A 13,684-nucleotide genomic window follows, 5' to 3' on the forward strand; every position below is an offset into this window, starting at 1 on the left:
ATATCTATGTATATATATATATATATATATATATATATATATATATGTGTGTGTGTATGTTACTCATCAGTTACTCAGTACTTGAGTAGTTTTTTCACAACATTCTTTTTACTTTTACTCAAGTAAATATTTGGGTGACTACTCCTTACTTTTACTTGAGTATTAAATCTCTAAAGTAACAGTACTCTTACTTGAGTACAATTTCTGGCTACTCTACCCACCTCTGCTTACAACTATACCTAATATATAAAGGGGTGGAAAAGTGACTATTACCTGCAGGGCAAACATTAGCTAACCAGAAGGCAATAACAATGTAAACAAAAAAACACCTGCTTAAAAGATCTAATACAAATGTCCCTGAGGAATGTAAGGTGGGAGTACTGTAATTACCTAACGTTACATTATTATTTTCCATAACAATTTAGCCCCCTCCACAATATTAACCCGACGTTAAAACAGAACTAGCTATTTTATTGATTAGCAATTGCCGAATCATGTAACAATTAGCTTAATGCTAAAAAGCCAGGTTACTATCACATTCTGTAACAGACAAATAATTTCATGTACCGTATTTTCCGCACCATTAGCCGCACCTAAAAACCACAAATTTACTCAAAAGCTGACAGTGCGGCTTTTAACCCGGTGCGCTTTATATATGGATAAATATTAAGATTCATTTTCATAAAGTTTCGGTCTCGTAACTACGGTAAACAGCCGCCATCTTTTTTCCCGGTAGAACAGGAAGCGCTTCTTCTTCTACGCAAGCAACCGCCAAGGTAAGCACCCGCCCCCATAGAACAGGAAGCGCTTCTTCTTCTACTGTAAGCAACCCGCGTAGAAGAAGAAAAAGCGCGCGGATATTACCGTACGTTTCATTTCCTGTTTACATCTGTAAAGACCACAAAATGGCTCCTACTAAGCGACAAGGATCCGGTTCATGAAAAGACGCAATCTCTCCATCCTCACACGGATTACTATTTCACAGCAACTGATATTCCTGTGAACCGCACTGTGGATACAACGGGAGCACGTACGGTGAATATTCGCACCACAGGGAATGAGAAGTCGTCCTTCACTGTGGTTCTAGCTTGCCATGCTAATGGCCTGAAACTTCCACCCATGGTGATATTCAAAAGGAAGACCTTGCCAAAAGAGACCTTTCCAGCCGGCGTCATCATAAAAGCTAACTCAAAGGGATGGATGGATGAAGAAAAGATGAGCGAGTGGTTAAGGGAAGTTTACGTGAAGAGGCCGGGTGGCTTTTTTCACGCAGCTCCGTCCATGTTGATATACGACTCTATGCGCGCCCACATCACAGATGGTGTCAAAAAACAAGTGAAGCACACAAATACAACACTCGCCGTCATTCCGGGTGGATTAACCAAAGAACTCCAACCGCTGGATATTGGTGTCAACAGGGCATTCAAATCACGACTGCGAACGGCGTGGGAACAATGGATGACCGAAGGCGAACACACCTTCACTAAGACAGGGAGACAGCGCCGGACGACATACGCCAACATTTGCCAGTGGATCGTAAATGCCTGGGCGGATATTTCGGTCACAACTGTGGTCCGAGCTTTCCGGAAGGCAGGATTCACAGAACTGCTGAACAGCGACACCGACTCCGATGACTTCGACGAGACGGAACCGGCCATTTTGGATCCCGCATTTGCCCAACTTTTCAATTCGGACACCGAAGACGAAGAATTCGAAGGATTTACGAATGAAGAATAACTTCAGAAAGTGAGCGCTATGTTTATTTTGTGTGTTGTGACATTAACGTCCGAGCAACATTATGTTGCTATTGCTCTGCACTATTTTGAATTTTACTATGTTTGTGATTGCACATTTGCGTACATTTTGGGACAGAGTTGTTAGAACGCTGGTTTTTAATATATTATTAAAGTTTGACTGACCTATCTGACTGTTTTTTTGACATTCCCTTTAGCGCAGCGTAGGCGCGGCTTATAGTCCGGGGCGGCTTATAGGTGGACAAAGTTTTGAAATATGCCATTCATTGAAGGTGCGCCTAATAATCCGGTGCGCCTTATAGTGCGGAAAATACGGTAGGCTAACATTACCTACCTGCTACCTCTGTCTTTTCTCGTTTCTCCTCCTCTTCTTTTCTCTTTTTTCTTCCCTGGGCACCTGACAGTTTTGGCCGCTTTGACATCTTGTGTTGATTTTTTGATGTGGTAACGTCCAAAAAGAGTCATGATACGGGAAGGGGGGGGCGCGCACCGTGCGGGGGGGCGTAATGTTGTAACAAATAATATTTCTATTAAATAGGCTTTAATTTGCATTTTAATTAACGTGGGATTATTTTTTGTATTTAGAAATACTTAGTATTTTTTTTTTTTCTCCAACATTTGTGGCACTGGCGTGGCGCCCCCTGATGGACGGCGCCCTTAGCATTTGCCTATACGGCCTATGCCACGGGCCGGCCCTGCGTTCGAGTAAGGAAATGACCACACGTGTCATGGGCAAAAAAAACATTTTTTTTATTATTATTATTATTATTTCTGGTTGCAAAGAACTTTACAGCAGAACACACATGACCAAAACAGCTGCCATTTCACAGAACACAGTACAGAAAGTATGGATGTGTTATATATCTCTAAATATATCTATATATTATACCTATGTCAATAGAAAAGAACAAAACTATTGTTCCCGGGTGATTTTATCATGTGTCATTTCTCGCTGTTTCAGTCAAATTCAACGCAAAAAAAGGAAATGGGACAATAACACGATTCCCCAAAAGCGCGTTTTGTTTAAAACTTTTATCATCGAGCTTAGAAGTAAGCTTTTTTTTTTTTTTTTTTTTTTTTTCGCCATACACAATATGGTCTGACATTTTTTTGGGGGGGGGATAAATAGAGCACTCAACATCGTATACGCAAAGAAAAAGAACACAAGGCAGCGAGAGCAGGCATGCAAAACCAAAATGTTGGGGGTTAGGGCGTAAAAGAACAAATAGTTGACGATGGAGGCGTTTTCTTTTCTTTCTTTTTTTTTGGAAGCTGATCGAGGACAAAAGGTGGACAAAAAAAAGGAGCGCTGATGCTCTGTAAAGTGAGCTGGAGTGCTGCAGAGTGCCAACAATTTCTTACATTTCCTCTAAGGCAGGGGTGTGCAAACTTTATCCACCAAAAAATAAAAACATATGCCGGGGCCATTTAGAAACAATTCAATGTAGGTCAATCTATAGCGGGGGGTCAGCACTAGTGGCTCCCTGGACCATTTTTAAAAAAAGGATTGAAAAATGGAAAAAGATGGTGGGGAAATAATTTTTTTGTTTTCACACAAAACTTCCCAATTGTTAGAACAACCACTGTTTAATATGTTTGTGTGTATGCTTCACTGATGAGAGTGTTTAGCGAACATCTTTTTGTCCGACTAATTTCGGCGTTTTTTTGAGCTCGCCATAGTGTGGACTGTGTCTTTTTGTCCACCAAACGTTTTATACTGTGCGTGAATGCACAAAGGTGAGCTTTGTTGATGTTATTGACTTGTTGGAGTGCCAATCAGGCATATTTGGTCAGTGCATGACTGCAAGCTAATCAATGCTAACGTGCTATTTACTAATTTACTGATGTTTTTTAATGTAAAAATGTGTAGAATATTACATTTCAACATAGATTTATGCTTCACTGATGAGTGTTTAGCGAACATCTTTTTGTCCGACTAATTTCGGCGGTTTTTGAGCTCGCCGTAGCGTGGACTGTGACACAACAGTTTGTTTACACGTAAAATCTTCCACTCCTTTGTCTCATTTTGTCCACCAAACGTTTTATACTGTGCGTGAATGCACAAAGGTGAGCTTTGTTGATGTTACTGACTTGTTGGGAGTGCTAATCAGGCATATTTGGTCAGTGCATGACTGCAAGCTAATCAATGCTAACATGCTATTTACTAATTTACTGATGTTTTTTAATGTAAAAATGTGTAGAATATTACATTTCAACATAGATTTATGCTTCACTGATGAGAGTGTTTAGCGAACATCTTTTTGTCCGACTAATTTCGGCGGTTTTTTGAGCTCGCCGTAGCGTGGACTGTGACACAACAGTTTGTTTACACGTAAAATCTTCCACTCCTTTGTCTCATTTTGTCCACCAAACGTTTTATACTGTGCGTGAATGCACAAAGGTGAGCTTTGTTGATGTTACTGACTTGTTGGAGTGCTAATCAGGCATATTTGGTCAGTGCATGACTGCAAGCTAATCAATGCTAACATGCTATTTACTAATTTACTGATGTTTTTTAATGTAAAAATGTGTAGAATATTACATTTCAACATAGATTTATGCTTCACTGATGAGAGTGTTTAGCGAACATCTTTTTGTCCGACTAATTTCGGCGGTTTTTTGAGCTCGCCGTAGTGTGGACTGTGACACAACGATTTGTTTACACGTAAAATCTTTGTCTCATTTTGTCCACCAAACGTTTTATACTGTGCGTGAATGCACAAAGGTGAGCTTTGTTGATGTTATTGACTTGTTGGGAGTGCTAATCAGGCATATTTGGTCAGTGCATGACTGCAAGCTAATCAATGCTAACGTGCTATTTACTAATTTACTGATGTTTTTTAATGTAAAAATGTGTAGAATATTACATTTCAACATAGATTTATGCTTCACTGATGAGAGTGTTTAGCGAACATCTTTTTGTCCGACTAATTTCGGCGGTTTTTGAGCTCGCCGTAGCGTGGACTGTGACACAACAGTTTGTTTACACGTAAAAATCTTTGTCTCATTTTGTCCACCAAACGTTTTATACTGTGCGTGAATGCACAAAGGTGAGCTTTGTTGATGTTATTGACTTGTTGGAGTGCTAATCAGGCATATTTGGTCAGTGCATGACTGCAAGCTAATCAATGCTAACGTGCTATTTACTAATTTACTGATGTTTTTTAATGTAAAAATGTGTAGAATATTACATTTCAACATTTCTGTCAACATAGATTTATGCTTCACTGATGAGAGTGTTTAGCGAACATCTTTTTGTCCGACTAATTTCGGCGGTTTTTTGAGCTCGCCGTAGTGTGGACTGTGACACAACAGTTTGTTTACACGTAAAATCTTTGTCTCATTTTGTCCACCAAACGTTTTATACTGTGCGTGAATGCACAAAGGTGAGCTTTGTTGATGTTATTGACTTGTTGGAGTGCTAATCAGGCATATTTGGTCAGTGCATGACTGCAAGCTAATCAATGCTAACATGCTATTTACTAATTTACTGATGTTTTTTTAATGTAAAAATGTGTAGAATATTACATTTCAACATTTCTGTCAACATAGATTTATGCTTCACTGATGAGAGTGTTTAGCGAACATCTTTTTGTCCGACTAATTTCGGCGTTTTTTTGAGCTCGCCGTAGTGTGGACTGTGACACAACAGTTTGTTTACACGTCAAATCGTCCACTCCTTTGTCTCATTTTGTCCACCAAACGTTTTATACTGTGTGTGAATGCACAAAGGTGAGCTTTGTTGATGTTATTGACTTGTTGGAGTGCTAATCAGGCATATTTGGTCAGTGCATGACTGCAAGCTAATCAATGCTAACATGCTATTTACTAATTTACTGATGTTTTTTAATGTAAAAATGTGTAGAATATTACATTTCAACATTTCTGTCAACATAGATTTATGCTTCACTGATGAGAGTGTTTAGCGAACATCTTTTTGTCCGACTAATTTCGGCGTTTTTTTGAGCTCGCCGTAGTGTGGACTGTGACACAACAGTTTGTTTACACGTAAAATCTTTGTCTCATTTTGTCCACCAAACGTTTTATACTGTGCGTGAATGCACAAAGGTGAGCTTTGTTGATGTTACTGACTTGTCGGAGTGCTAATCAGGCATATTTGGTCAGTGCATGACTGCAAGCTAATCAATGCTAACATGCTATTTACTAATTTACTGATGTTTTTTAATGTAAAAATGTGTAGAATATTACGTTTCAACATTTCTGTCAACATAGATTTATGCTTCACCGATGAGAGTGTTTAGCGAACATCTTTTTGTCCGACTAATTTCGGCGGTTTTTGAGCTCGCCGTAGTTCGGACTGTGACACAACAGTTTGTTTACACGTAAAATCTTTGTCTCATTTTGTCCACCAAACATTTTATACTGTGTGTGAATGCACAAAGGTGAGCTTTGTTGATGTTATTGACTTGTTGGAGTGCCAATCAGGCATATTTGGTCAGTGCATGACTGCAAGCTAATCAATGCTAACATGCTATTTACTAATGTTTTTTAATGTAAAAATGTGTAGAATATTACATTTCAACATTTCTGTCAACATAGATTTATGCTTCACTGATGAGAGTGTTTAGCGAACATCTTTTTGTCCGACTAATTTCGGCGTTTTTTTGAGCTCGCCGTAGTGTGGACTGTGACACAACAGTTTGTTTACACGTAAAAATCTTTGTCTCATTTTGTCCACCAAACGTTTTATACTGTGCGTGAATGCACAAAGGTGAGCTTTGTTGATGTTATTGACTTGTTGGAGTGCTAATCAGGCATATTTGCTCAGTGCATGACTGCAAGCTAATCAATGCTAACATGCTATTTACTAATTTACTGATGTTTTTTTATGTAAAAATGTGTAGAATATTACATTTCAACATTTCTGTCAACATAGATTTATGCTTCACTGATGAGTGTTTAGCGAACATCTTTTTGTCCTACTAATTTCGGCGGTTTTTGAGCTCGCCGTAGTTCGGACTGTGACAACAGTTTGTTTACACGTAAAATCTTTGTCTCATTTTGTCCACCAAACGTTTTATACTGTGCGTGAATGCACAAAGGTGAGCTTTGTTGATGTTATTGACTTGTCGGAGTGCTAATCAGGCATATTTGGTCAGTGCATGACTGCAAGCTAATCAATGCTAACATGCTATTTACTAATTTACTGATGTTTTTTTAATGTAAAAATGTGTAGAATATTACATTTCAACATTTCTGTCAACATAAGATTTATGCTTCACTGATGAGAGTGTTTAGCGAACATCTTTTTGTCCGACTAATTTCGGCGGTTATTGAGCTCGCCGTAGTGTGGACTGTGACACAACAGTTTGTTTACACGTAAAATCGTCCACTCCTTTGTCTCATTTTGTCCACCAAACGTTTTATACTGTGCGTGAATGCACAAAGGTGAGCTTTGTTGATGTTATTGACTTGTTGGAGTGCCAATCAGGCATATTTGGTCAGTGCATGACTGCAAGCTAATCAATGCTAACATGCTATTTACTAATTTACTGATGTTTTTTAATGTAAAAATGTGTAGAATATTACATTTCAACATTTCTGTCAACATAGATTTATGCTTCACTGATGAGAGTGTTTAGCGAACATCTTTTTGTCCGACTAATTTCGGCGGTTTTTGAGCTCGCCGTAGTTCGGACTGTGACACAACAGTTTGTTTACACGTAAAATCGTCCACTCCTTTGTCTCATTTTGTCCACCAAACGTTTTATACTGTGCGTGAATGCACAAAGGTGAGCTTTGTTGATGTTATTGACTTGTCGGAGTGCTAATCAGGCATATTTGGTCAGTGCATGACTGCAAGCTAATCAATGCTAACATGCTATTTACTAATTTACTGATGTTTTTTAATGTAAAAATGTGTAGAATATTACATTTCAACATTTCTGTCAACATAGATTTATGCTTCACTGATGAGAGTGTTTAGCGAACATCTTTTTGTCCGACTAATTTCGGCGGTTTTTGAGCTCGCCGTAGTGTGGACTGTGACACAACAGTTTGTTTTTACGTAAAATCTTTGTCTCATTTTGTCCACCAAACGTTTTATACTGTGTGTGAATGCACAAAGGTGAGCTTTGTTGATGTTATTGACTTGTTGGAGTGCTAATCAGGCATATTTGGTCAGTGCATGACTGCAAGCTAATCAATGCTAACATGCTATTTACTAATTTACTGATGTTTTTTAATGTAAAAATGTGTAGAATATTACATTTCAACATAGATTTATGCTTCACTGATGAGAGTGTTTAGCGAACATCTTTTTGTCCGACTAATTTCGGCGTTTTTTTGAGCTCGCCGTAGTGTGGACTGTGACACAACAGTTTGTTTACACGTAAAATCTTTGTCTCATTTTGTCCACCAAACGTTTTATACTGTGCGTGAATGCACAAAGGTGAGCTTTGTTGATGTTATTGACTTGTTGGAGTGCTAATCAGGCATATTTGCTCAGTGCATGACTGCAAGCTAATCAATGCTAACATGCTATTTACTAATTTACTGATGTTTTTTTATGTAAAAATGTGTAGAATATTACATTTCAACATTTCTGTCAACATAGATTTATGCTTCACTGATGAGTGTTTAGCGAACATCTTTTTGTCCTACTAATTTCGGCGGTTTTTGAGCTCGCCGTAGTTCGGACTGTGACACAACAGTTTGTTTACACGTAAAATCTTTGTCTCATTTTGTCCACCAAACGTTTTATACTGTGCGTGAATGCACAAAGGTGAGCTTTGTTGATGTTATTGACTTGTCGGAGTGCTAATCAGGCATATTTGGTCAGTGCATGACTGCAAGCTAATCAATGCTAACATGCTATTTACTAATTTACTGATGTTTTTTTAATGTAAAAATGTGTAGAATATTACATTTCAACATTTCTGTCAACATAAGATTTATGCTTCACTGATGAGAGTGTTTAGCGAACATCTTTTTGTCCGACTAATTTCGGCGGTTTTTGAGCTCGCCGTAGTGTGGACTGTGACACAACAGTTTGTTTACACGTAAAATCTTTGTCTCATTTTGTCCACCAAACGTTTTATACTGTGCGTGAATGCACAAAGGTGAGCTTTGTTGATGTTATTGACTTGTTGGAGTGCTAATCAGGCATATTTGGTCAGTGCATGACTGCAAGCTAATCAATGCTAACATGCTATTTACTAATTTACTGATGTTTTTTAATGTAAAAATGTGTAGAATATTACATTTCAACATTTCTGTCAACATAGATTTATGCTTCACTGATGAGAGTGTTTAGCGAACATCTTTTTGTCCTACTAATTTCGGCGTTTTTTTGAGCTCGCCGTAGTGTGGACTGTGACACAACAGTTTGTTTACACGTAAAATCTTCCACTCCTTTGTCTTTTTGTCCACCAAACGTTTTATACCGTGCGTGAATGCACAAAGGTGAGCTTTGTTGATGTTATTGACTTGTTGGAGTGCTAATCAGGCATATTTGGTCAGTGCATGACTGCAAGCTAATCAATGCTAACATGCTATTTACTAATTTACTGATGTTTTTTAATGTAAAAATGTGTAGAATATTACATTTCGACATTTCTGTCAACATAGATTTATGCTTCACTGATGAGAGTGTTTAGCGAACATCTTTTTGTCCGACTAATTTCGGCGTTTTTTGAGCTCGCCGTAGTGTGGACTGTGACACAACAGTTTGTTTACACGTAAAATCTTTGTCTCATTTTGTCCACCAAACGTTTTATACTGTGTGTGAATGCACAAAGGTGAGCTTTGTTGATGTTATTGACTTGTTGGGAGTGCTAATCAGGCATATTTGGTCAGTGCATGACTGCAAGCTAATCAATGCTAACGTGCTATTTACTAATTTACTGATGTTTTTTTAATGTAAAAATGTGTAGAATATTACATTTCAACATTTCTGTCAACATAGATTTATGCTTCACTGATGAGAGTGTTTAGCGAACATCTTTTTGTCCTACTAATTTCGGCGTTTTTTTGAGCTCGCCGTAGTGTGGACTGTGACACAACAGTTTGTATACACGTAAAATCTTTGTCTCATTTTGTCCACCAAACGTTTTATACTGTGTGTGAATGCACAAAGGTGAGCTTTGTTGATGTTATTGACTTGTTGGAGTGCTAATCAGGCATATTTGGTCAGTGCATGACTGCAAGCTAATCAATGCTAATTACTAATTTACTGATGTTTTTTTATGTAAAAATGTGTAGAATATTACATTTCAACATTTCTGTCAACATAGATTTATGCTTCACTGATGAGAGTGTTTAGCGAACATCTTTTTGTCCGACTAATTTCGGCGGTTTTTGAGCTCGCCGTAGCGTGGACTGTGACACAACGGTTTGTTTACACGTAAAATCTTTGTCTCATTTTGTCCACCAAACGTTTTATACTGTGCGTGAATGCACAAAGGTGAGCTTTGTTGATGTTATTGACTTGTTGGAGTGCTAATCAGGCATATTTGGTCAGTGCATGACTGCAAGCTAATCAATGCTAACATGCTATTTACTAATTTACTGATGTTAAAGTCTGGAACGATCTCCCTCTCCATGTGAGACAGGCCCCTTCTTTGGCTATTTTTAAGACCCTTCTTAAAAACCCATTTTTATTCACTGGCTTTTAACCCAGCATGAGACTTTGAACTGTTTTTAGCTTTTAACTTTTTGAACTGTTTTTAACTTTTAAACTGTTTTTTTTTTAACAAACTGTTCTTAGGGTAATTTATATTTGCTTTTTAAATGTGTATTTTTATTTCTGTTTTAAATGTTATTTTTTTAGTCTGTCCTTTGCCTTCATTTCTTTGTGGTGTACAGCCCTTTGTTTTTCAACTGTGCTTGTTTTTAAAGGGCTTTATAAATAAAGTTGGTATGGTATGGTATGGTATGTTTTTTAATGTAAAATTGTGTAGATTACATTTCAACAAAGATTTTCTTGATCCTGCGACACAGTCATTTTGATAGTAGGCTATTATAGCTAGACACTTACATCATGTGTTGCCTTCATTATAACACTTGTATTCATTTCATATCATTTTTTGCGGCTCCAGGCAGACTTGTTTTTTGGGTTTTTTTAGTCATATATGGCTCTTTCAATGTTTTGGGTTGCCGACCCCTGACCTATACTAACTAAAAACATATATTTTGAATGCCATTTCAGAATAAAAATAAGCTTAGGTTACAATTTGGACACCCCCTGCTCTAAAGGAAAACAAAAGCAGGTATGAAGAAATATCAAAGTGTAGTGTTTGTTAAATAAGCCACTTTTTTTCTTTTAAATAAAAGTCTCATTTGAGACAATATATATCTCTTTTTGAAAAATAATTGTTTTTTTAAAATCTCTCCCAGTATACATTTAGTTATTTTGCACCTTTTTGTTTTCCCACAGCACCACAATCGGGCATTCAACAGTTCCTCGGGTGGAGAGATCCGGATGACGGCTTTGACCCACGGGACATAGTCCTCCAGAGTGTAGATGTTCTAAAACAAGTAGCACCTTGAGGGGACACACACCAAGAAGCATGGAGGTAAGGGACAGGTGTGTGTCGGGCCGTCGTCCGTATAATCCAAACGGGCCGTGTGCTTGTAACAGAACACCTGTTGGTGTGTGAGTCGGGGCGGGGGGGGGGGGGGGGGGGACACCCTCCAGTTGGCCAGTCTTGGTCCGAAGAGGCAGGTATAAGTTACTACTGACGCCGTCCAAAAACACAAACGACAGGTGAGCTCTTTTGATTGGCTCTCAAACAGGAAGTAGGGTGCGCCTGCTCGATCGTACTGCTATCAAGTCGACATAATGATGCATCTCATTTAGAATACTGTTTTAAAAAGTATGCTTGTTTCAAAGTGACAGATTATTTTTGCTAATTTTACAAAGTATAGCTCAGGTTATATATTAGCAAATAGGTTTGACAAAAGTAAGAAAACTCAAAACAGGGAAAGCTAATTCTACCAACCTCAGTCTTCTATTGGCGTCAACTAACATTGGCATTGACATTTTACGCCATTTTAATCCACGCGTCTGCATGCACTTTAAAATGTGGCTACTTTGCTGTTGGTGCAGACATGATGCTACTTATATTCTAGCCTTTCGCTACACGGAGGGAAATATTTACAGATTTCATTTGGTCTTAATGGGTCCAAACTGACTCCAGAAATAAAGAAAACAAAAACTTTTGCCCGATATTCTAATTGAGATGCACCAATATATATATATATATATATATATATATATATATATATATAGATATATATAAAAATATATATAAAAATATATATATAATAATATATATATTATATATAATAATATATATATTATATATATTATATATATAATATATATATATTATATATAATAATATATATATTATATATAATATATATATATTATATATAATAATATATATATTATATATATAATATATGTATTATATATATATATTATATATATAATATACATATATTATATATATAATATATATATATATATATATAAAAAAATATATATAATATATATATTATATATAATAATATATATTATTATATATAATAATATATCATATATATATATATATATATATATATATATATATATATATATATATATATATATATATATATATATATATATATTAGGGCTGCAACTAACAACTAATTTGATAATCTGTCGATTATTACTTCGATTAATCGATTAATAATCGAATAAAAGAGACAAACTACATTTCTATCCTTTCCAGTATTTTATTGGGGGAAAAAACAGCAACTGGCACCATACTTATTTGGATTATTGTTTCTCAGCTGTTTGTAAATGTTGCAGATTATAAATAAAGGTTTATAAAAAATTTAATTAAAAAAGTAGCCTCTGCGCATAGCATAGATCCAACGAATCGATGACTAAATTAATCGCCAACTATTTTTATAATCGATTAGTTGTTGCAGCCCTAATTATATATATATATATATATATATATATATATATATATATATATATATATATATATTAGGGCTGCAACTAACAACTAATTTGATAATCGATTAATCTGTCGATTATTACTTCGATTAATCGATTAATAATCGAATAAAAGAGACAAACTACATTTCTATCCTTTCCAGTATTTTATTGGGGGGGGGGGAAACAGCATACTGGCACCATACTTATTTTGATTATTGTTTCTCAGCTGTTTGTAAATGTTGCAGATTATAAATAAAGGTTTATAAAAAATTTAATTAAAAAAGTAGCCTCTGCGCATAGCATAGATCCAACGAATCGATGACTAAATTAATCGCCAACTATTTTTATAATCGATTAGTTGTTGCAGCCCTAATTATATATATATATATATATATATATATATATATATATATATATATATATATTAGGGCTGCAACCAACAACTAATTTGATAATCGATTAATCTGTCGATTATTGCTTCGATTAATCGATTAATAATCGAATAAAAGAGACAAACTACATTTCTATCCTTTCCAGTATTTTATTGGGGGGGGAAACAGCATACTGGCACCATACTTATTTTGATTATTGTTTCTCAGCTGTTTGTAAATGTTGCAGTTTTTAAATAAAGGTTTATAAAAAATAAAATTAAAAAAGTAGCCTCTGCGCATAGCATAGATCCAACGAATCGATGACTAAATTAATCGCCAACTATTTTTATAATCGATTAGTTTTTGCAGCCCTAATTATATATATATATATATATATTAGGGCTGCAACCAACAACTAATTTGATAATCGATTAATCTGTCGATTATTGCTTCGATTAATCGATTGATAATCGAATAAAAGAGACAAACTACATTTCTATCCTTTCCAGTATTTTATTGGGGGGGGAAAACAGCATACTGGCACCATACTTATTTGGATTATTGTTTCTCAGCTGTTTGTAAATGTTGCAGATTATAAATAA

This window comes from Nerophis lumbriciformis, linkage group LG03, assembly GCF_033978685.3.
Source record: "Nerophis lumbriciformis linkage group LG03, RoL_Nlum_v2.1, whole genome shotgun sequence".
Taxonomy (NCBI): Eukaryota; Metazoa; Chordata; class Actinopteri; order Syngnathiformes; family Syngnathidae; genus Nerophis; species Nerophis lumbriciformis.